Genomic DNA, 23712 nt, shown 5'->3' on the forward strand with positions numbered 1-23712 from the left:
CTGTCTCCCTATCTTCTGCCTCTGTTCATGATCTGTCTGGGTCACTCAACCCCATTGTCCTTGACCCCTCTCCTACTGTGTGTCCCTCCTCCACTTATTGTGAGGTAGATCACTCCAGGATCCTCAGGTCATACTTCCTTTTGGCCATTCTAAGTTTGGAGCAACTCACAGAGTTGTTGAGACAGAAGGGAGGTATTTTGGGCAGCCAGGGGGTTAGCAAACACAGCCATGATGGTGCACATGGCATTGACGTCCGCGTGGTGGCATTCTTGGTATTGGTAGTCCCGCCATTGTTCCCCACCTCCACTCCCACACCAGGCAGCCCCTGAGCATCCTTGAGTCACTAGATCTTGGCGTCAGACTTGCTAGTTGAATGAAGAGTTTTTCAGCCTCCATGGGATTGATGCCCTCAGGGAGATATGTCACCTCCAGCACACGCCCTAGGACAACCTCTGCTGGCCTCAGGTCAGAGGAGGCATATTTGAGTGTTTGTCATTTGCTCTGATGTCCATCCACTCTGTCTCTAGTGCACTAAGTCAACTGACCATGGAGCAAGGGAAGGCAGATGGATAGATTACAATGTAATGACTGGCCCAAGAGAAAGTACTGCCCATTACCTTGTGCTAAACCCCCAGGCTGGGGGAGCTGTGTGAGGACAGGTAGAGGACGGAGTCCTTTGCAGATGTTGCTAAGGCAGGAGACAGCAGATGGGGCTGGTGACTGGGTAGAGGATGTGATGGGGGCTACTGCTCATCTGTGTGTTGGCCTGGGGGCTTCTGTTGGAATTGTACAGGTCTCCAGGCTTCTGGCTGTGCTGGTTCACATTGTAATATTAAAGTTACTTCACTAGACCAAGGATGGGTTCTGGGTGAAATGGGGTCCATTCAGCCGCATGACTACCACACCTGGTCCAGAAGATGCTACTCCTGAGTACTGCTGTAACCTCTGTGGTGGACCACAGGGAGAAGGAAACTGGGGCATTTGGTACTGCTCAGAGCCAGGAGACTGCAGAAAACTGACAGGTTTCATACTGTTCTGCTGAGCTGGTGGGATCATTATGTAGTACACTAATAAGACTCCCTGCCTAGAGGCCCCTGTGTGCAGTACAGACTGGCCTGCACAGACCAACATGGATTGCTGGAAAGGTGGCTGGACCACATTTTGACAGTCATCCACTGGGTCTTGGTAAGAAGGCAGTGGAGTGTACTGAACCATGAAGCCTTGCATCTGGTCCCCCATGCTGCTCCTCTAGTTGCTGAGCAGGCTCTGGTTCTGTCACTGTTGGGTCCCAATGATGCCTTGGTAAGCCACTGCTGCTAGTTAAGCATCATGGACAATAAACCAGGATGCTGGGATGGCTGAGGCAGCTGCTGACCACCCTAGGGGCCATAGGCCACCAGTGAGAGAGAGATATGTATTGCTGGTTGGAGTTAAGATACTGTCCAGGGAGATAGAAAGAAACCTGGATTTGTTGAGGGGGCAGCATATAGCCCATGGTGGCAGGCCGTGCTGAACAGGTGCTACATGGCTAGAGGTGGAATAGTTGGAGGCAGTTAAGGGCTGGCCCACAGAAGCCATGATGAAGTTAGTCTGCAGAGGGTGCTGGGAAATAAAAGAGGACTGGAACATAGCTGAGGATGGGTCAGCTGCTTCAGGAGAATCCTGGAAGCTAAGACTCATTTGTCCAAAGGGGTTACTAATGTCATCTGCCTGTGAGATCATGTGACTATTTAAGGGTGGATGTTCCTGAGGTACGGGTGCAGAAGCTGCTGCTCCTGCTGCTGCTGCTGCTGGGCAATAAAATGGAGAAGTATCCAGACAGAATGGGATGAAGTTACCTGGTTACATACTTCTGGGGCACCTAGCACCATATCTGGCCTAGAAGTCCTTCCTGCACTACCATTTTTACTGCTACCAATGCTGTTGCCTAGATGAAGTTAGAGATTCCACTGCAGCTGCCAGTTTTGGCGACAGGGAGATATATTTTCCAACCAGAGCCATTGGAGTCTGTGCTGCTTCAGGTCCATAGCTCCAGAGATTTGAATTCGCTGTCTGTGCTGCTCTGGCAGGTGCTTGAGGTATGGCTCAGCCCTTCGTGTTTCTCCCTGATTAATTTATATATCTGTTTTTTTCTCATCTCTCAGGCACATGTTCTCTCTCAGACCCTTTAATATTCCTCCTCCCTCTCTTCTATTGACATGCATTTCCTTCTATCCTGCAATGGAACTCTGATCTGGTTACCATCTAGGTCCATACTGGCATCATCTTAAGAATGAATCTTTACCGAAATTCTGTGTTCTTCACATCCTTCATGTGTTCTGAGAACTTACGTTCAGGGATTCTTGTAACAATGGTTTTGTTGACGATGACAGCTTTTTCAGTTTTGTCAACATTGTGGTACATCCCAAAATAAGCAGCTACCTGGCATAATGGCATCTGGTGTTCTGAAGTCCTTTGAGGGAATTTCTTCTCTTTTCTTTTCTTTTTTTAAAAAGCTTTAGATTCCATTAATGATGCATTCTGGTATACTCTACTAAATACCCATTCCCTACTTCTCTCCATTAACAATATCTTTCATATTTGTGGTACATTTGTTACAGTTGATGAGCACTGCTTCTAACCATGGTCAATAGTTTCCATTATAGTTTACACTTCCCACCACACAATTTTATAGGTTCTGGCAAAATGTGTAATGGCCTGTATCAATCATGGTAATGTCATTCAGAACAATTCCAAAGGCTCAAGAATGCCCCATGTTACAGCTATTCTTCCTTCTCCCTCTCCTCAGAATCTCTGATGGCCACTGCCTTTATATCAATGTTACAAGATTTTCCATTGCTAGAATAATAATAAGTCTACTTGAGTCCATAGTTGCATTCCCCCATATGTTTGTTCATTCCACAACCTTGAGGATTTTAGGATGGTTAGGTGCACTCTGGCTCTGATTCAGAAGGGGCTTAGATCTCATAGGGCAGATACATTAAACTGTCTTGCTTGCAGTTGTAGATAATCTGTTTTTTAGGATGGGCATTGTCCACCATCATCCTTTGGTTAGTTGTCCTGGGAGAATCTGATAAACTGGAGAGCAGGTGTTGCAACACTGCTGAGATTCAGGGTTCAACTGGCATATAAGCAGACCAAAGAGTTAAGTTTCTGGTACATATATTTAATTAGTATAGTCCTAATTATAAGTTCAAATAAAAGGGGCAGAAGAGCCAAATATCGGGAAATTATAAATGAGTCTAACTTTGTTACATTGGGGAACATGGCCCACTGACAGGATGCTGAATTCCTGAGATTGTGTGCCCTACCTATAGTGTCTACATGTTTCTAGAGCCCTCAGGAGCATTCCTGCTTGAGACACTGTTCACTGTGGCAGTCAATGAGATCCTCCTGAGAATTGCATAATGTAATCTCTGGAATGACCTCACACTCACTTTGAAATCTCTTAGCCATAAAAAACTCATTGTATTTAATATTTCCTGTGGGGAGTCCTGCAAAGCAGGGTCCCTGGAAGCCTGCAAAGCAGGCTCTGATGTTCACAGAAAAATGTAGATAAAGAAGGAAGCACCCTTGGGCAAGATTTTGTGCTGAACAAATTATGCTGGGTATGGATAAGAAGTCTAAGAAAACTGTGCTATCAGAAGGCTAATAATAACAAAGAATAGCTTGTGTGTATATAATGACTTAAAAACAAAAGCTTCCTGTGAGAACTGCACAATGCACTGTTTTAAAATAAAATGCATAATCAAGCTGGGTGCCTGAGAAGCTGTTGCACTCCTGCAGCTCCTCACAGCCCACCTGGTCCCCACTATTTTGTGTCTTTAATTTCTTCACCCTCGCACCCTACCCCACCTTGGGACTGTGCAGACCCTGTTCGGCTGACTGCACTGTGCAGGTCACGGCAATTTCTCCCTTTGATTAAGGTCTTTTTTCCAAATGCATCACTCGTTGGTGTTTGGTAATAATCCCTTGGTGACAGGGAGGGTCATTTCCAGGAGTCATGTCCCAAGCCAGGGGGAAGGGAGGGAGTTTATATCCTGAGTTTGATTAGAGAGAGGCCGTGTTTGAGCAACAAAGAGGCTCTCAGGAGGTAACACTTAGGCACTCTGCAGCTCTAGGCCTAGTTCATATTTCAGGCACACAGGCTCATAATCATAGCCATCAGTATCAAGGGCTCATTGTCTTTATTGGTCTTTGCCATTGCACTTGGGGGGTTGTTGCTCTTCCATTGGGGAATGTGATAGAGTTCCCCTGGCTAGGAACTCAGCACTCCCTCAATTGTCACTTTTAACTGAAACCACTATGAAAATATCCAAATATTTTCATGTACACTGTATACATCCCAACCATGTGCCCCTATCAATAACACCCCATACTAGTGTCCTCCCTTGCCATAGTTGAATCTCTCTGTAGTCCGAAAATTCTTTAAAAGTGAAACCTAATATCTTGCCAGGTTCCATTAATAGTAAAATGGAATATAGTGATGGGTTTAAAGGTTAGATATAGAATACATTACTAACTTAGAAAAATTAAATAAAGTAAAAATAAATTGGGGTATCAAAAAATGAAAAAATGGAAAAGCTTTGTTCTAGACATTTTGCCATTCATCACTGCTATACATGTTGCCCTGTATGTACAGTGGCAAGGCAATTTTTTCCATTTCTTTTTCAGTGTCTTCATACTAACTTATTTTTCTCTAATTATTGTTTGTCTTCACAAAAGTTTCATATCACAATAATTCACATATACAATATATGGTACTCCAACATATCCAACATCAAACCCTTTGTCTCCACCTGAACAATGATCTTTTTACATGTTCATATTTTATTTGCTGCAGCTGATATACAGATATTGAGACAATAGCTTTCAAACAGGGTTCCATTTGGCTTTACATTATGGTTTATATTTTAGACTATACAATTTTCTAAATTTTTAGTTATCTTATATTTTACATTATGATTTACATTTTAGCCTATAGACTTTTATACATTTTTGGTATAATTTAACATGTCCTATATCCATAATCTTGTGGAACACTACCATTGCCCCACAGTTACACTGATTCCATCTATTCAATACATCTCTCCTCCTCCCCTCAGGGCCCACCATGACAATCAATCTTCATTACTTGAAGGATCCTATTCAGAGATAACTTGCAACAATGTTGAGGGCTTGACTTACTTGATGGCCCTAAACCACTGGGAGCCACTAATTCTCTCGAGAGATACAATTTCATCTGCCTGAGAACATCAATTTCCCCCAGGATGTGGGTATACTTTCACTCTCATTGTGTGGGTTTCCGCCCAATGATATAACCCACTATGACAAAATGAGCACTCACAGACTCCCTACAAGCTTGCCCTGTGTCAGATGCCCCCACTTAACTTAAACAGGTAACCTTCCATATAATATTTTTTAAAGAGTTTTCTCTACATTATAAATTCAAACACATACCTGACAATGTCTGATGTTCAAATGTTCCCCCAACCTTCCCCACAATTACTTGGGCCATCTGACCCATCCTGCCATCCCAAGCCCCCCTAAAGCCCACAAAGCCCCATCCAAAGTATCCCTATGCCCCTGTTTTATCCCATCCCTGTACAAATACTTACCTCCAGCTTATCATAGATTTCACCCATGTAGGTGTCGGCTCACAACCTTCCTCTACTGCCCAATGTCTTTTAAGCCTATAATCCAGTTTCTAACTTTCTGAAACAGCTTGGTTTCTTATTTCATATCAGAGAGGTCATGTAGTACTTATCCTTCAATGCCTGGGTTGCTTCACTCAAAATAAGGTTCTCAAGATTCATCCATGTTATCAAATGTGTTTGTACTGTATTTGTTCTTACACTTGAGTAGTATTCCATTGTATGTATATACTACATTTTATTTATCCATTCATCTGTTGATGGGTATTTGGGTTGATTCCAACTTTTGGCAATAGTGAATAACTGCTATGAGCATTGCTGTGCATATATCAGTTTGTGTCCTTGTTTTCAGTTCTACTGGTATACACCCAGCAGTGGAATTGCTAGGTCATATGGGAAATCTATAGCCAGTTTTTTGAGAAACCGCCAAACTGTCTTCCAGAATGACTGGATCCTTCTGCATTCCCACCAGCAGGGGATGGGTGTTCCCATTTCTCCACATCCTCTCCAGCACTTGTAGTCTTCTGATTTTTGGATAGCTTCCAGTCTTATGGGAGTAAGATGGTGTCTTGTTGTTTTGATTTGCATTTCCCTAATAGCTAGTGATTTTAAGCAATTTGTAATGGGATTTTAGCCATTTGTATATCTTCTTTGGAGAAGTGTCTGCTCAAATCTTTTCCCCATTTTTTAAATAGGCTGTTTGTCTTTCGATTTTCAAGATGTACTTCTTTATGTGCAGGATTTAAATCTCCTATCAGATATATGGCTACCAAATTTTTCTCCCATTGTGTAAGCTCTCTTTTCACTTTCTTGACAAACTCCATTGAGGTGCAGAAGGCTTTAATTTTGAGGTAGTCCCATTTATCTATTTGAACTTTTGCAGCTCATGATTTTGGTGTGAAGTTCATGAAGCCGTTTCCTATTACAAGGTCGTCTAAATGCTTCCCTATATTGTTCTCCAAGGGCTTTGTGGTCTTGTCTCTTGTATTTAAGTCTTTGATTCATCTCGAGTTGATTTTTGTATTAGGTATGAGTTGGTAATCCTCTTTCATTCTTTTACATATGGATATCCAGTTCTCCAGGCACCATTTGTTGAAGAGGCCATTCTGTGACAGTTGAGAGGATTTTGTGGCCTTGTCAGATGCCATATGGCTGTATATATGATGATCTATATCAGAACTCTCATTTGGGTTCCATTGGTCAGTGTATCTGTCCCAGTGCCCATACCATGCCGTTTTCACTACTGTAGCTTTGTAGTATTGTTTGAAGTCAGGTAGTGTGATTCCTCCAATTTCAATTTTTTTTCCAATATGTCCTTGGCTATTTGGTGCCTCTTTCCTTTCCAAATAACTTTCATAGTTAGTTTCTCTAGTTCCTTAAAGAATGCTGTGCTGATTTTTATTGGGATTGCATTGAATCTGTACATCAGTTTTGGTAGAATAGACGTCTTAATAATACTTAGTCTTCCTATTCATGAACAGGGAATTTTCTTCCATTTATTTAGATCTTCTTTGATTTCCTTGAACAGTGTTGTGTAGTTTTCTGTGTATAAGTCTTTTACATCTTTAGTTAAATTTATTCCTAGGTATTTGATTTTTTTATTTACTATTGTGAATGGTATTTGATTCCTGATTTCCTCCTCAGAGTGTTCATTATTGATGTACAGAAATGCTATTGATTTTTGTGCATTGATCTTCTACCTGCGACTTTACTGAACTCGTAAGTTCTAGAATCTTTGTTACAGACTTCTCAGGGTTTTCTACGTATAGGATCATGTCATCTACAAATAGTGAAATTTTGACTTTTCCTTTCCAATTTGGAGGACTTTTATGTCTGATTCTTGCCTCAGTGCTCGAGCAAGTACTTCTAACACAATGTTAAATAGAAGGGGAGATAGTGGGCATCCTTGTCTTGTTCCTGATCTTAGAAGGAAAGATTTTTGGATTTCAGCATTGTAAATGATGTTAGCTGTGGGTTTTTCATATATACACTTTATCATGTTCAGAAAGTTTCCTTCTATTCCAAACTTTTGCACTGTTTTTATTAAGAAACGGTGCTGTATTTTGTCAAATGCTTTTTCTGCAACTATAGATATGATCGTGTGATTTTTTTCCCTTCAATCTGTTTATGTGGTGTATTACATTGATTGATTTTCTTATGTTGAAACTTCCTTGCATACCAGGAATGAATCCCACTTGGTCATGGTATATAATTCATTTAATGGGTTGTTTAATACAATTAGCAAGTATTTTGTTGAGGATTTTCGTGCCTAGGTTCATTAGAGTGATTGGTCTATAATTTTCCTTTCTTGTGGTGTCTTTGTTTGAGCTTTCGTACTACAGTAATGTTGGGCCATGGAATGAGTTAGGCGATGTTCCTTCTGTTTTGATTTTTTAGAAGAGTTTAAGCAAGTTTGGTGTTAATTCTTTCCGGAATATTTGGTTGAATTCACCTGTGAAGCCATCTGACCCAGGGCTCTTCTTAGTTGGGAGGGTTTTAATGACTGATTCTATCTCTTTACTTGTGACTGTTTGGCTGAGATCGTCAATTTCATCTTTCATCAATGTGGGCTGCTTATGTGTTTCTAGGAATTTGTCCATTTCCTCTAAATTGTCCTTCTTGTTAGAATATAGTTTCTCAAAGTATCCTCTTATGATAGTCTGTATTTCTGTGTATCAGTGGTGGTATCTCCTTTCTCATTTCTTATTTGGTGTATTTGTGTCTTTTCTCTTTTTTCTCTCTTAGTCTAGCTAAGGGTTTGTCAATTTTACTTATCCTCTCAAAGAACCAGCTCCTGGTTTTGTTTATCTTTTCAAGTGCTTTCTTATTTTCTATTTCAGTTAGTTCTGCTCTGATCTTTGTTCTTTCTTCTTCATTTGGGGTTAGTTTGTCATTTTTTAAGTAATTTCTCCAATTGTGCAGTTAGTCTTCAATTTTAGCTCTTTCTTCTTTTTTGATGTATGAATTCATGGCTGTAAATTTCCCTCTCAGTACAGCTGTTGCTGCATCCTGTAAGTTTTGATATGTTGTGTTATAATTTTCATTAGTTTCAAGGCAGTTATTAATTTCTTTCGAGATTTCTCCCTGACCCACAGTTTCTCTGAGTGTGTGTTGTTTAACTTCAAAATCTTGGTGCCAAATCTGGGTCTCAGACACTTGCAGATTTTCAGCTTCATTCCACTGTGGTCAGAGAAATTATTTTGTATAATTTCAATTTTTCTGAATTCATTGAGACTTTTTCTGTGGCCTAGCATATGGTCTATCTTGGAGAATGATCCATGTGCGCTTGAAGAGAATGCACATCCTGCTGTATTTCTGTGTAATGTTCTGTATATGTCTATTAGGTCCAGCTCCTCTAATACATGGTTCAAAGTATTTTTTTCTTTATTGATTCTCTTTTTAGATGTTCTGTCCAAAGTTTATAGTGGTGTATTAAAGTACCATGCTATAATTGTAGAGGCATCTATTCCTTCACTTAGTTTTTCCAGTGTTTGCCTCACGTATTTGGAGCCTGAGTCTCTTGACAGGTTTGTTTAATCCATTGACATCCAGTGTTATTATTTTCAAGGAATTACTTATATTAGCTGTATTATCTTTGGATTTGTGTTTGTCATATTTTGTTTAATTTTTTTTTCAGTCTTTGTCTTTTTCATTGCTCTTTCACTCTCCTCCAACTCTGATTCTCTTGTTTTCTTCTTTTTTTTTTTTTAATTTTTTTATTTTTTATTGACTTTGTAATAATATTACATTAAAAATATATATGTGAGGTCCCATTCAACCCCACCCCCCCACCCCTCCTCTCCCCCCCCCCAACAACACTCGTTCCTATCATCATGACACATCCATTGGATTTGGTAAGTACATCTTTGGGCACCTCTGCAAGAACTCCCATTAGTTTATCTTGAAGGGCAGGATTCTTGTTGGCATATTCTCTTAGTTTCTGTTTATCTGTGAATATTTTGAACTCTCCATCATTTTTGAATGCTAATTTTGCTGGATAGAGTATTCTTGGTTGGAAGTTTTTTTCTTTTAGTTCCTTGAGTATGTCATACTACTGCTTTCTTGCCTCTCTGATTTCAGATGAGAAATCAGCACTTTGTCTTATGGAGCTTCCCTTATATGTGATAGTTTTCTTTTTTCTTTCTGCTTTTAGAATTTTCTCTTTGTTTTCAGTGTTGGATAATTTGACAAGTATATGTCTTGGGGTGGGCTTGTTGGGGTTTATGATGTTTGGGAGCCTCCTTTGTATGTAATGGTTCTCTTTTCTTTTGCTGCTTTTAGTATTTTCTCTTTGTCTTGAGCATTGGATAAGTTGACAAGTATATGTCTTGGAGTAGGCCTGTTGGCCCACTCAGATGCTTCTTTGCAGGAGAGACTGTGAGGAACTCCCTCAGATGCCATCTTGCCCTGCCGGATGTTATCTTTTTGTACAGTGACAATTTCTTCTGTACTTTCCACCAGTATCTTATTTTTGTTGCTTTATCTTCAAAGAAACTTTAGGTTATAGAACAGTTACATATAAAATATAGGGGATGCTCCTATATCCCATCCTCTCCCCTTCTCATATTTCCCACTATTGATAATATCTTACATGAGTATGGTACATTTGTTGCAATTGATGAACAAATATTTAAACATTGCTACTAACCATGGTCATGGTTTACACTATGGATTACATTTTCACGGTTCACTTTTAAAGGTTTAACAAAATTTAAAATGGCCTATATTCCTCAACTGCAAGATCATGCAGAACAATTCCTATGTTCTAAATGTGCCCTATGGTTCATCTATTTATTCTTCCCTCCCTTTCCCCTCAGCACCTACGGTAACCCCTAAGTTTCAATTTTTGAAGAGTAAGATTCATAGTTACTTTCATTAATAATGAGAGTTTGACATATTAGTCTGTTTTCTTTTATTAATCACTGCCTGTATTCTCAAGAGATTCTTGTCCCTCTATTTGAGAACAGAGCAGGATTCCCTAGGATGGAAGGTTAATATTTTCTTATTTATTGTGTGGGTCAGTACCCCCTGAGATAACAAACTATGACAAGATGAACATTTTCATATTTCATAGAAGCACGCCCCAGGTGCGCCCTATCCCACATATCCCCCTACTCCTGATGCCCTGCACCAATAACCCTTCCCTGTCATATTTGCCAAAAGAACATTCCCACCATTGTAGTTTTAACCACAGACCTACAAATCCCCAAAGTTCACCTGCTTCTTCCCCCAGCACTCCCCCCATTTCAATGGATAGATGAGGGAACTTCTTGAACTGCTTATTGTTGTCATTGATAAATTCCAGAATATCCTGTTCTAATTTTACCAGCTTCATTCTGTCCCTTTTTAAAAAAGACTAGAACAACAACAAAAAATGAAACCCTCCCATAGACATTGAAATCAGAGGTTAAAAGCCCAAATTGCTCACTACAGGAGCAGAATGTAGGGATATATCTAAACCCCAATAGTGGACTGTAATGAATAGGCTGCTCAGCATCTCTCACCTGTCCATAGGTTTTGATATTTTTCTTTTTTTTTTCAGTGTATTTACAAGAAATTCATATAGGTCTATCCCAGTGGAGTCTGTTTATTCTTGCTCAAAGTCTCTGAAGAGCATCTTTTTTGGGTACTTGTTTTTGCTTTTGTCCTTGTCTTCCCTTCAGAGACATCCTTTGTGGACTCTCCTCTTCTTCTTTAGTAGGGAAATTGATGTGCAATTGAATTAGTTCCTGTGTTTCTAGTGGCCCAAGAGCAAATAGGGTAGAGGACTCTTCACACAGTGCAAGACTGTGCACCAACTTCAGTTTGGAATTAGACTTGGCTCATTTCCTTACATGACTATGGTCTGATGTATACCTCTTGTCAAAAATGAACACCTAACCCTGTATCTCCTGACACAAACTGGTTTATCCACCATATTTCTCAATTTTTTCCTTATGTGGAGTCTTAGCTATATACTTGTTTTTGTTTACAGATTTTTCCACCAATTTTTTCTTTTCTGATTCTTTCATTATTTCCAGATTCTCCTGAGTAGTGTTATTGCTAAACATCTTTAAAAGACTATAGTAGCCTCTATAGACTCCTGTGTAAACGCTTTGCCTCCGTGAGCCCAGGGCAGGAATGGCATCACATATAAGAAATAAGTCTAGTGTGAGCCCTAGGGAAGAGGGCCCCTGTATCTGGGCCCTCCCACTGCCCAGCCCCATGGTCTCTCTGCTGCAGCTCTGCACCTACTGCAAGTGGCAGTGTGCCTTTGGAGGTGGGATTTCTCTGGGGCCAGGGCCTGGAAGTGGGGGGTATTAGGATAGGGAAGGGTAAAGGAACTTGTAGAGGAGTGGGGAAAAGGAGAAGATGGAGGAAGCCAAATCTGGACAGGGAAAAAATGGAAGAGGGGGAAATCAGAAGGGCCACAAATCTAAGGGCAAAACTAACAATGGAACCTCGTCACATGGCTTGCAGTCATACTCTGTGGTAGCCAGTAAGGTTGTCACCAGTGTTTAAGTTTGCCTTGCAGCAACATAGCAGGATTCCACTTCCCTGTCCTCTTGGAGTTAGGGGTAGCCATATGACTCGCTTTAGTCGTTGAAATGTGAGCGAAAGTGACGTGCCATTTCTTGGTGGAAGCATTTAGTTGTCAGTGTTCACCTACAGCCTTTCTTTTATCCTGCCATGATGATTGCAGAAGTATATGTGTCAAGATGGATCCTCCTTCAGCCTGCATCCTTGAGTGACAGTGTACAGGGAATTCCCACACCACTTACCTACATTGTACATGAAACCTGGATAAAAAATAAATTTTTGGTGTTTTAAGCCCATGTTATTGAGGGTCCATTTGTTCTTATGGCATAACCTAGCATATCCCAACTTATAGACATATCTTTTCTATCTGAATTATTAGTATATTTTCATTTAATTATGTCTTCCTCAACTGCTTCATATCTTGCAAACCTTGCTCCTCTGGTGCCGCTACTATTTTTCCACAGCTACTTTAGCAACATTTTGTGACTATGCTCCGAATGAAGCATTTTGGATTTGGTAGGTGTGCTGAACAGAAAGGGTATATCCCATTTCTTTAAGTGTAATGATAGTGTATTTAATCACAGATTCAGAGCTTGAAGGAATGTAATGAGTTCAGCAATTCTACCTTTAATTTTAAGCAGGTGAGCGCTTTCTCTTCCTTCCGTTATGCATACTTTGCATTCTAAAGGAAGATATTTGACATGAATGGGAAAGACTGTGAATAAAAGTAGAAAAAACCACGGCAGTGATCACAATACCATGCATTTGAAGACTGCCACATCTTACTGAGCTTAAGTGCATTAAGAGAATGTGTAGAATTTGGGGAGGGAGGATACTTATCTTTAGCACCACTTTAAAACCAAACGTTTGCTTCTGTCAAGATAGAAGCAAGTTTCTGTGCATATAATGAATCATTTTTGAAAGTACAAAAACCGAAAGTTACCAGAACAGCATTAAAAATCTTAATCAATTTCTTTCAGCCATAATTTGACCTTCAATGTGCTTTCCCCTTACCATGTTGAAAATCCCATTCTCTTTTCTTGATTGATTTTACCAAATCACTCCCAAGCAAAAATGAAAAAGAGCCTGTAGAATCTTAGAATTATAATTTTCACAGGTGAAGGAGCCTTTGAAATCACATGCTTTACCCCCTCTCTTGCAGACAAGGAAACTGAGATCATGAATGAAGAACGGATTTGGCTCAGTTTATTATACATCTATCTAAATTTCCTGGATATACATATTATGATTGGCAGGTTTAATATTTACTTAAAAAAATCTTAAAAGCATCTCTAAGTTCCTAATTTTTCTGTCAGTTGCTTTGGTACCCTAAAACAAAAACTAGATCCATGGTATGTTGATAAGTAAGGATAATGATGATGATGTCCATGATGATGATGATATGGTTGGGCTTCTGTAGCAAAGATATATAATGTCTTAAAGAAGATTGAGGGCCGCGGACTTGGCCCAGTGGTTAGGACGTCCATCTACCACATGGGAGGTCCAAACCCAGGTTCAAACCCCGGGCCTCTTTGGCTGGTGTGGAGCTGGCTCATGCGCAGTGCTGATGCACGCAAGGAGTGCCGTGCCACACAGGCGTGTCCCCACATAAGGGAGCCCCACGCGCAAAGGAGTGCGCTCCATAAGGACAGCCGCCCACCGTGAAAGAAAGTGCAGCCTGCCCAGGAATGGTGCAGCACATATGGAGAGCTGACACAACAAGATGACGCAAGAAAAAGAAACACAAAATTCCAATGCCACTGATAACAAAAGAAGCGGACAAAGAAGACGCAGTAAAATAGACACAGAGAACAGACAACCGGGGTAGGGTGGAGAGGGCAGAGAAATAAATAAATAAATCTTCAAAAAAAAAAAAAAAGAAGATTGATTGTTTTCCACATATAAGTGTTTCAGGGCTGGTATGTTGGATTTTTCCCTCTTGTGGCTCCATTTTCCCCTGCTACCATCATACACATGGTCAAAAATGATTATATAATACTCTGATTCTAATGGGTGATGATAGCTTTATATGTTATCCTTCATTGATGACTGTTTTTATTTATTTTTTGAGGCTTATTGCTTTGATTCAAATTTGACACTGTGTAGAATAATTAACACATTAAATTTAACAGCTTTGCTTTCATTCAAGGAAAGCACTGATGGAAAAATGGTAACACATGACTACTAATGCTTGGTAATTAGATAGTATGGTTAGTGAGGCCTGGGGAGACCCACAAGAACTAGTCAACAGATAAACACCCACTCTGCTTATGTGTAGAAGTCAATCCTTGCTTTGCTTTTAATTTTCCCTCTTCCTAATAAAAAGGAAATTATCAATGCCTTTGTGACAAGTCCCTAGATCAGACTTTATCATCAATAAATGATCTCTTTGTATTTGACATCCATCTCAAGAAATGAAGATATTCCAAGTATTTCCATTTGTACTTTTCCTTTAGAGTAAGTACACTCTGTCTGTATGCCCCATGATATAGCAGGTCACAGAAGCATTTGGTATTATGAATCTTCCCTCAAAATACACAATATTTATCAGACTCTGGATTTCTCACTACACTGGAAGCACAAACACCTAGAAAGAGAGTAGAAATTATTTACAAGAAATTTCTCATCAGGAAAAAAGAAAAGGCAAGTAAAGGTAAGTGAAAATGTCAAATCCAATGAATCAAATAATTCCTACACGATTGTTTATTTTCCAAGTGAAAGGACAAATCTATGTAATGCTTAGGAAAGCTTAAATCTGTACTATAATATTTCATGGATGGAAATGAATTACTCTTTGTCCTAGATCCTTTCCTTCTGAGACTAATTATAACTTTTAGTCTTAAGTACAGGGTGATCTTGTTCTAAATAAGCCAAATACTGCAAATCCTAATTGACACAAAAATCAGAATTAGTTCTTCACTCTATAAAATGATTCAAGACAGGATTTCTTTACATAAACAGCTTCTGTAGTTCAGAAGTGAGTAAATTATGGCCTGTGAACCAAATCCAAAAACCTGCTTTCTAAATAAAGTTTTATTAGAGCACAGTCAGCCCTATTTATTTAATTTATGGATTGATTATGGCTGTTTACACACTAAGTGGCAGAGTTGTTGCAACAGGGCCTAAATTATTTACTATTTGACCCTTTATAGAAAAAATTTGCTGACTACTACTCTAGTCTATTAAAATGTTTTTCAAATTATATTAATTTGATTTCTTTGGAAGAATTAAACTTATTTTGATATGGCTGGATAAAAATGCACATGTGCATTTGTGATTAAGCTGAGGCTAGTGGAGCCGTATCATGAGTTACTTTGTGAACATAACTAAGGACTTTAAATTTTATCTTGAAAATAGTAAGAATTTAGCAGACTAGCATGATCCACTCTGATATCAATGTGGCATATGGATTAAAGGGGGATCATTTAGGAAAGTATTGCAGGCCCAGTGAGAAATAGTGAATGTCTGAATTTAGGTGGTAAGTGTGAAATTGAAGAAACAAAAGTTAATATTACTAATATCACACAATCAACATGATTTGGTAATGGGATAAGTGGATATTTTTAATAATAGGAAGGGAAGAGTGTGAGGTTACTTGCTTGTTTCTGACTTAGAAAAATGTATAGATGATGGTACAATTTTCAGAAATGGGGAACATAGGATAAAGGGGACATTTTTAATGAAATAAGATAGGTTTAGTATTGTACATGTTGAATATATTATTGTGAAACATCCAGGTGGAAATATTCTTTAAACGAGTGGAATATATGAGTTTGGAACAAAATAAAGAGTTCTGAGCTAGAGATATAGACTTGTGAATCATCAGATATAATTAGCAATTCAAGCCTTGATTTGGAATAAGTCATGCAGAAGAAACTCAATAGAATAAGTGAAACAGAAGGCCTAGGATGGGCATCGGGAAGAACAACAGTGTTTAAACAATTGCACAGGAAGCCTATGAAGAGGAATGGAAATACCATGAAGGACACTAAAAATTTGCTGCCAATTGGTAAGGAAAATAAAAGCAAGGGGCTATCCTGAAAATCAAGAGAATATTAAATGTTAAAAGGATGTGTCAAATGCCTAAGGGAGATGAAGTAATAAAGTATTATCATGGCTGAAAATTATTCACTGGGATTGTAAATATGGAGGTCACTGGTGACCTTAGAGCAAGCAGAGACTGGGAAAGAAGAAAAGTAAACAATATATATAAGATAATCATTCAAATAATTTTTCCATGAAGGACTAGAAAAGGCAATAGTTGGAGACACCTTTGAATCAAGGAAGTGTTTCTTAAGGATAGGAAAGACTTGAGTATGTTTATTATGCTGAGGGGAAGGGTCTAGAGGGAAGAAGAAGAAGATGCAGGAAAAGACCCACTGTATCTTCAGGCTACTGGGCGAAGCAAGGTATGTACCTGATAGTCCCATTTTCTAACCTTTCAGGTCACTGTTGGCCAGGCTAATCCAAAAGAAGGTGATATTTAGACATTTAGATTTTGTATGATAATTGCATGTCTGAGAATAAGATTCACAGCTGAATGGCACTTGCTTTTCCAGAGTTGTCATTCTTTAGTAGGGCTAACAAAGAGGAACAGGCTTTAATTTTCTTTTCCATCAGGCAGGAATTGCTGGAAGGTCCAGAGGGAGGCTAAATAGCAAGTAGGCATGTGGAGTGCTGAATGGTCCCTTTGCTTTCTGTGATGGCACTTGAACACACAATCAGCTCTATTTTAATACCGTGTTTAGAGAAATGAAATCATAGTGTTAAGTATACTTGGGAGCAACCTGAGCTCTTTCTTCACTGTGGCAGATGGTACGATTTTGTGAGACTGCAGCACTGCACATTGCTAGATGTATGATGGAAAAAAGAAGCATTTTATACAACTTGTTAATGGGTACAGTTTATTAAAACCTCCCTTGACTTTTATAGACATTAACCAAATCACCCATTAGTTCAACGTTAGAATTATACAGAAGTAGGTAATTTCATGTTTGGTTTCTGAGACAAAGCACCACCTATGAGGAATCAGTCTAGCATTACTAAACCTTCTGAATATATGTGCCCAACTTACAATAGGCCAGTAAGTCAGCAGTATATAATGTACTCTTCCCCTGCCCTCAGATCCAATAGTAGTCTCCTTGGGGATATTCAGAAGGCTTGGCCCAATCATTTCCTTTGAGGAAGTTGTGCCCTGTTAGGGAGCTAAAACATAGTTACATAGGGGAAAAAAAACACTTTCATTCAATACTTACATGACCTTACTATCTGAGAAATGTCAGATAGAGTTAATGGGAAAAACTGAAGAAATGCCCCCAGAGTAGCAAATGGCATGAGCATATTGAGGAGAGTTATATAAACCAGCTATATGATTATGTCTTTTAGAGATGACAAGTGTCAGAAATTCATTCATTCCACAAGCTTCTATCAATCATCCTCTTGGGTAGAACGCTTCTTGAGAAATAGAGTTTAAGACTGAAATATCTCACCATCTTTTTCAGGTAGGCTTGTGTGACATAGTGGAAAGATACTTCTATAGCCAATATCAAAAATAAGAAGCCCAATACTTACTTTGATATTTTTATTGAATATTATTTTATGGAACAATTTGTAAATGGTTGAGCCAGAGAATTTATTTCCCAATAACTCTCATGCCTTGCCTTTCCCCTCATGATTAAACCCTGATGATACTAATACAGTGAAACATATGATTTGTCACAATATCTCTATGATTTGTTACCCCAGTTAGGTTGTATCTCTTCTACTTCCCTTTTCCTCATATGTTATGGGAACTCAATACAAAGTGAATGATTTCATTGACAGTCATTTTTTAAAATATTAAACAGCTCTCCTCAGCCTAAATTGAGGGAACATGTTTCAGACTATGCTGATCTATGAGAAAGCATGTATCCGCTCTCCTACCACCCCATTAATATATTGAAGAAGGTTATACATACAGAATGTAGTAGTTTCTGCTGACCACCCTCCTTCATTCTCTCCCACCCAATATCTTCTCTTTTTCTATTCTGTGGAAGGACGTAGGAGGCAGTAAAAAAAATGATTTCCATTGCTCTGAAGTTATTAGAGCTTTAAAGAATTCAAGATGTTCTCACTTGTAGGGAAATTCTCACTTTTTTTTGTACAAGGCATGCTTTATAACCTGAAAGGTGGTAAGTCTTTTGACCAGCTTCCATGCACATGACTTTAGATCAACAAATGTATATGATCTTATAACACTGAGGAGAGATGCCTAAGCGAACTCTACTTATTGAGGGATTGATCACCTAGTATGTTCAAGGTTAAATTATATTGCAAATGTTGGGGACATATACAACATAGACCAGGTCTTCTGGGAGTTTGATATTTTATTATTAACTTTTGACATTTTTCCTGCAAGTTCCTATTATGCTTTAAATCACTTTATATCAGAGTGACTAATACCTTTTCTGAAGTTATGCAGCTTCTCTCACTGAGATTAGGTTATTTTCAAATACCAAAGGTAAACAGACAGAGAAACCAAAAAGAACCCTGAATAAAGTGTTATGGGAACTTAGTATAGAGTGAGATGCTTTCAAAACTGTTGGCCCCTTGGAAGTATACCACTAATAATTACAAAGGGAACAGAAGCCAGACTTCAGGCCCAATACTTATTACACAAATTCATATTGTTTCAGTCAGTAGTATTAATAGGAGACACTGGAAATGCATCAATGACTTCCAAAGTGTATATACTAGACCCTTTATTTAATGCCTTTCCAGAACTTTGTGATCAATAATGTTTGTTGGATAAATGAATAAAATAATGGGTCCATGTTGCCATCAAGGTCCACGTGGTGGAGCTATCTTATAATTGAAATACATTTTCTATTGAAGGCTTTCTTCTTCAGGAATTAAATCCCATTGGATAGAAACTCCAGTGACTCCAGCTACTGAAATATCCAACCCTCTCTCCAGGGAATAATGTTGGAAGTAGACTCTTCATATTTTACAGCTACCTGACGTTTCCTTGGCTTACATGTCTTGTGGATGAACTTTCCATTTTTGCATTGGTGAAAAAATCTAGTTATATTTACTCTTGGCATTTGGGAATATCAGTGCTAAAGTAGAGTAATACTTTTTGTCTTCAACTTTACATATCTATCTTTCCATACTAATAAGTATAGTTGCATTCTCAAGAAAAATATCCAAATTCTACAGTGATTTTTCAACCCCTAAAATAAATTCACATGACAAAGATGATGTTTAAATAGCAACCACGGTTAAAACATTTAAAACTATCTTAAACTTAAAAAAATAAGTGACCAAACACATTTTCTTTCTTATTTTCCAGAGAAATGTTAGCAAATTGACCTCTGTCATGGCATACAGTAATCTGTATTTAGTATTCATAGAAATAGGCTAAGAAGAAATATTAACAACAACTTAACAATAGCAACTCTTTTATTACTACTTCTATTTCTTCTACTACTATTATTAGTGATACACACTGAGACTTCACTATGAAAGACAGTAAAACTAGTTTTTCTAGAAAACTATTTTCTATTCATTATAACACTTATTCTTCACAATAAATCTGTGCAATAGGTGTTATTACCCCCACAAGAAGGTAAGGAACTAAGGTTCAAAAAGGAACATTGACTTGCTCAAGATCACTTAAGTGGGAAGAACTGAAGCCAGTGCTCAATTTTTGCCTCTACCACCACATTTAATGTTGTTTTACATTAGTCCATATTGCTTTTGAATATTAGCAGGGTGGAAAATTATGCAAAACAAAATATAGAGCTAAATTACTAAGCTCAAGATAAATGATTTTGAATGGTAGTGGTGCCCTGACATACTGCCACTTTGATAGCTAAAATAGTACTTGGAGCCCAAGTATTATTCTTTTGCTTTGACATGCACAGCAATTAACAAGACCCTTATTGTGATTTCTCCCTCTCTTTGAAATATAGTACAATTTATTTTTTGCAAGTAAATTATTTCATCTTGATAAATATGAACTTGATAAATATATCTTGGTAGATAATTTGATGATATTGTTAATGCTATTCAGTAGAGCATTGATAACTTGATTTTATCAAGTAAAATCAGGCTAAGATGAACCAAACATGAAAAGAATTATGTATATGTATACACAGAGAGAGAGACTTGAATAAGGATATTCCTAGTTAGTGTTTGTGCCTTGGAGATGTCAGGAGAAGAAAGGCTAAGGGGCTAAGACCTGATAGAAGTGAGCTTCATGTATTTTTTGGCATACTCTGGGAAAGGTCACTTCCCTTGTTTCCACCGGTGAATCACTGTACAGCTGCCAAAAATATATATCCCTCATTTCCCAAAACAAGAGGCCTAGGACAGTCAACTTGACTCGTCAATTCTAGGGATAACTGGGGATTCTGTTATTTTAGGAAGTTCAATGAATAACAGAATAACCTAAATTCTTTAAGAAAAAAGACAGCGGCATATAGAATTCACAACAAAAGTACCTGATGGCTGTAGGACAGGAACAGCAAAAAAATATGAGAAACCAAAGAATTATCAAACCAAGACATTGAGATTCCTCCAGGAAACACTTCTCAGAGATTAAGAGAAAAGTAATATCTAGGATAACCTTTAAAGGAAAGGCTTTGAAAAACACTTTTAATTTGTTTTACGATGCATTCTGCTAACCTTATTAGGTCAACTTTTTACAATTTTAAGCATTTTATGAAAATTTTAAAAATAAATTTAGAAAATCTCTCAATTTTCTATGCTCCTAAATAGGAGGGGGAAATGTAACACAACGTAAAAGGGGAACAATAACAGATAATCCAAAATCATTTACATATGGCTTTGAAATGCATTCTGGAATGCTTTTACTTCTGCAGGTTCACCTTAGTTTTTGCTAGGCTAATATCCAAAGTTGTTGGAGTTCCTTGGATATGCTCCAACTGGGATAGAGTGTGGAACCTAGAAACAAGGGTTTAACCCAGAATCTAAAATGTACCATCTGCTAAAGATGACCTAGAAGGGGATTAATGGCACACAGTTAATTTGGACTTTACTGTATTGCTACCCTTATGCAATTTCCCTCTCTACAACTAAATAAGGAGCATATAAAACCTGGTTCTTTCTTGCACTTCAAAAATAATGCTTGCTCTTGTTTATTAGCTAATTATAAAAGTTGTAAACATTCTTTATAAAAATGGGAAAGTCCAGGAAATGATAAAGAAGAAAATTAAAATAACTTATACTGCCACCATTTCAAGATAATTGCTATTGATAGAGCAATATATTTATGGCCAGTTTTCATATACAGTCATAAGTATAAATAGATAATGAACTTGAAACCTACTGTATATTTACTTTTTGTCTCTTTTTACTTAATATTTTATCAAGAACATTCCCCATATAGTTTAAATATTCTTCACACGTATTGGCTCTATGTATGTCTTTTGTTTACCTCTTGGTAAAATTTTTTTATCAAGTTTATTGAAACATTTTCAAAGAAGCATACAATCCATGCAAAGTATACAATTACTGGCATTTGGTATAATCACACAGTGTGCCTTCATCATTTTAATCTATATTAGAGCATTTTCATTACTCCAAAACAAACAAAAAACCAAAAAATCAACAAACAACCGAAACAAACAAAAAATCCTACCCCTTATTAGTCACCTCTCAATCTCTCTTTCCTTCTCCTGCCATATATAATGGCTAATCTCTTTCCATCTCTATAATTTATTTGTATTTACATTTTGTATAGACAAGGTCTAACAATATGTAGTACTTTTGTCTAGTTATTTTCACTTAACATATTTCCTTTTTTACCACTGATGGACGGTTATTAATATATTACTATACACTACTATTCATAGTATGATTTGTTGTATTTTTGCCCACATTTCACGATGATATTAACATCTTGTGACATTAGTATATATTGTTCTGTTTCAAAGAAAAACATTCTTATATATGCACTATTAACCATACTCATTTTTTAATAAAAGGGTTTGCTATACTATAAAATACTATGTTTAAATTTTTAGCTTTCCTTCTAGTAATATACACAACCTTAGGCTTTCTTTTTCAACCACTATCATACCCATATATTAGCGCTGATAATTAAGAACACTATGATGTGCTTTCACCATTTGTGCTTAAATCCAAACATTTACAAACAAAATTTTACCAATTCTTCACAGTTTAATCCTCAGCTTTCCATTCTGTAATCTCATTCTGTTTTCTGGTGACTTATATTCTAGCTAGTAATCCCATGAGTTTGCTCATTATATTTAATTTGTAATGTTGAAATCACACAATATTTATCTTTTCCTGTCTGGCTTACTTCACCCCACATAATATCTGACACGTACATTCTGGTTGTCATATGCTTCACGCCTTCATTTCTTCTTACATCTGCATAGCATTCTATCTTGTGTATATATAACAATTTTTTTCCTTTCATCAGTTGATGTACACCAGGGTTCATTACATCTTTTAGCAATTGAGAATAATGTTGCTATGAATATTTGTGTCCAGATGTCTGTTCGTGTCACTGTTCTCAGTTCTTCTGGGTAAATACTTAGTAGTGGTATTGCCAAATCAAATTGCAGATTTATATCTAACTTCCTTAGGAACTGCCAAACAGAATTCCACAGTGACCATAACATACTACATTCCCACCAACAGTGAAAAAAAATTTCTCTATTTGCACATCCTCTCCAACACTTGAAGTTTTCTGTATTTTTTTTAATATAGTGGCCATTCTAGTGTGTTTGAAATTATATCTCATTGTAGCTGTGTAAGAATCAATTCTTCCTTTCCAATTTTGATGCTTTTTGTTTTTTTCTTTTTGGTATTGCCTAATTGCTCTGGCTAGAGCTTTCAGTTCAAGGTTGAAAAACAGTGGTGACAGGGGACATCTCTGGTTCCTGATTTTAAAGGGAGTAATTTCATTCTATCACCATTGAATATGTTAGCTGTAGTTTTTTCATATATGCCTTTGATCATGTTTAGAAAGTTTCCTTCTATTCTTAGTTTTGTAAGTGTTTTTATCAAAAAGGTGTGCTGGATTTTGTCAAGTCTTTTCTGTCTCAATTGGGATTATCATCTTTTTCTCCACTTTGTTCCATTATTTTGGAGAGTCACATTAATTGTTTTTCTTACCTTGAACCACCCCTTCGCACCAAGAATAAACGACATTTGATCATAGGGTATTACTCTTTTAAACTGCTGTTTTATTAATTTTACTACTCTATTTTTGAAGACTTTTGCATATACATTTATAAGGAATATTGATCTGTAATTTACTTTTCTTTTGTCATTTTTATATGCCTTTGATATGAGAGTGATTTTGGACTCATAGAATGAGTTAGAGATTATTCCGTCCTCTTCAATTTTTTAGAAGTGTTTCAGCAAAAGTGAAGTTAAGTGTTCTAGGAATATTTAGCAAAATTCCCCTGTGAAGCCATCTTGGACTTTTCTTTATTGGGAGGATTTTGATTACTGATGCAATTTCTTTAATAGTAATTTGCTTGTTTAGATCTTCTAAATTTTT

General features: G+C 37.6%; 1 protein-coding gene and 1 pseudogene across 2 annotated transcripts in view; one reads left to right on the forward strand and one right to left on the reverse strand.

Annotated features, from left to right (window-relative positions):
* IL1RAPL2 (interleukin 1 receptor accessory protein like 2) overlaps positions 1 to 23712 on the forward strand; it is a 1488864-nt gene that overhangs the window by 1283086 nt on the left and 182066 nt on the right. The window lies entirely within an intron of this gene.
* On the reverse strand, positions 95 to 11704 carry LOC101447737 (R3H domain-containing protein 2-like; annotated as a pseudogene).

The sequence above is a fragment of the Dasypus novemcinctus genome, chromosome X (assembly GCF_030445035.2).
Source record: "Dasypus novemcinctus isolate mDasNov1 chromosome X, mDasNov1.1.hap2, whole genome shotgun sequence".
NCBI classification, from domain to species: Eukaryota; Metazoa; Chordata; class Mammalia; order Cingulata; family Dasypodidae; genus Dasypus; species Dasypus novemcinctus.